Genomic DNA, 2,412 nt, shown 5'->3' with positions numbered 1-2,412 from the left:
GGTGAGATGGCTCAGCTGGTAATTAATGATCAGGGCTGGAGAGATGGCTCAGTGGGTAAGAGCACTGACTGCTCTTCCAAAGGTCCTGAGTTCAAATCCTAGCAACCACATGGTGGCTTGCAACCAACACCTATAATAAGATCTGATGCCCTCTTCTGGTGCATCTGAAGACAGTTACAGTGTACTTATGTATAATAATAAATAAATCTTTAAAAATAGAAAAGAAAGGAAGGAGAGAGAGAGAAAAGAAAGAAAGAAAGAAAGAAAAGAAAGAAAGAAAGAAAAAGAAAGAAAGGGAGAAAGAGGAAAGAGATCAGACTGCGGGCAAGCCTATAGGCATTTTCCTGATCAGTGATTGATGTGGGAGGGCGAAGTCCATTGAGGGTGGTTACAGGCTGAACAAGCCAGTAAGCAGCACCCCCAGGCCCCATCATCAGCTCCTGCCTCCAGGTTTCCGCCCTGTTGGAGTTCCGGTCCTGACTTCCTTCAGTGATGGACTACAATGTGTAAGTGTAAGCCACATAAACCGTCTCCTCCCCAACTTGCTTTTGGTCACGGTGTTTCATCACAGGAATAGTGACCCTAACTAAGTTGACCAGTTGTCTGGGATCTGTGGCCCCCAGGGGATGCTCCCTCAGGCCGCCCATCCTCCTGCACTCCAGGCTGGGTGTGCCATAGGCCAAACTCAGAAGGTTCCACATCTTCTGTCTTCCTCTCTTTTCAGCTTATTCCCCACTTTAGTGGCTTCCTGGGAAGGGCAAAAGCTTTGTATGTCTAAAAATCTCTAGACCATTATACTTGTGAAAAGTCCACCTGGGATAAATTTAGAAAGAATTTATTTGAATGTGTATGTAACTGCACAGAACTGTGAGAATGAGTGTGTGTGTGCTAGGTTAACCTTGGATATGATGTGTGTGTATGTGTGTGTGTGTGTGTGTGTGTATTTGTCATGCATTTATATGAATGTCCTTGTGTGTAAGCCAGAAGACAGCCTTAGGTGCCATCCTCAGTCATGTCATTCAGTCTGATTGACTTAAAGACCATCAGTTACACTAGATTGGCTGGCTAGCAAACTCCAGGAATACTTCTGTCACTGACCCCTCAATTTGGAATGCACATGCGCACTGTTCTACCCAGTAGTTTAATGTGTTTTAGGGATAAACACAGGCCTTGTAAGATGCTTGCGTAAGACTGAGACATACACCCACCCTTCATCTGGTTTTGTATTGCTGTAGTACTTTTTGTTTGTTTGTTTTTGTTGCGGTGGTTAGTTTGCTTTTTTTGTTTTGTTTTGTCTCTTTGGATGTTTGTTTGACACCAGGTCTCTCACTGGGACCTGAAGCTCATCAATTATGGTAGCCTGGCTAGTCAGTGGTCCCAGCTTTCTTCCTGTCTCAGCCTCCCTGATGCTGGATAACACGCACATGCCACCACACCCTGCCTTTTGTTGTTATGCTGGATAGCCAACTCAGGTCACTTAGCCCACAGGGCCATCTCCCTAGTCTTATTTCTTAAAAAAAAAAAAAAAAATTGTGTGTGTGTGTGAGTGTGTGTGTGTGTGTGTGTGTGTGTGTGGTGTGTGTGTGTGGTATGTGTGTGTGGTGTGCCACTTTAGTGCAGGTGCCCCTGGAGGTTGGACAGAGCATTGGCTGCCTTGGGACTGAAGTTAACACGTGGTTATAAGCCACCTGACATGGAGCAAGGGCTCTTCACTGCCAAGCCTACCCTCCAGCCTGTCCTTTAAAGGTCTGTAACCATTATTATCTTTATCGTGCATGTGGTAGTTCCTAATGCCTTTCCTCATCTCTGTCTCCACTTCTGTGCTTCCCCGCCTCACTCTGAGAATGTTCTCTGCCCCTTGTGGCAAGTCTTAGTGTTTCAGCCTCTTGTCAGCTCTGCCATGGTGAGTCTCCTTTTATATAAGCTGTAGGTAAACATCCCCTGTAGACTCAGGCCCTTTCCGTGTTGCAGAGTATCCTTTTTCCTGGGGCCTTGGAAGAAAAGGCAAGGATAAGTGTTTTTCATGTTCAGCAGGAGTACTTGAAAGTTCCTATATTCATATTTTTTATAAGGTAGTGCTTATTCTATAGCATTAGAGCTTAGTATAGTTAAGAATGCTCAAACTAATGAGCTATGCATGATTCTGGAGTGTTCTTAGAGCATCTTAGACTGGGGATGTTTGTGTAGCTTCTTCTCTGGATTCATATGTTCATTGTGGTTCTCTTTCTGAAAAATCAACAGTCATCCTACATTCAAAAAAAAAAAAAAAGATCAATACTTAAGTTTTGCCCCCACTTTTGTTGTTTGTTTGCCGTTTTTGACGTCTTCACTGGCTGTCTTAGTCAGGGTTTCTATTCCTGCACTAACATCATGACCAAAAAGCAAGTTGGGGAGGAAAGGGTTTATTCGGCT

This window comes from Mus pahari, chromosome 4 (genome assembly GCF_900095145.1).
Source record: "Mus pahari chromosome 4, PAHARI_EIJ_v1.1, whole genome shotgun sequence".
NCBI lineage: Eukaryota > Metazoa > Chordata > Mammalia > Rodentia > Muridae > Mus > Mus pahari.
Note: the sequence above shows the minus strand (reverse complement) of the source record.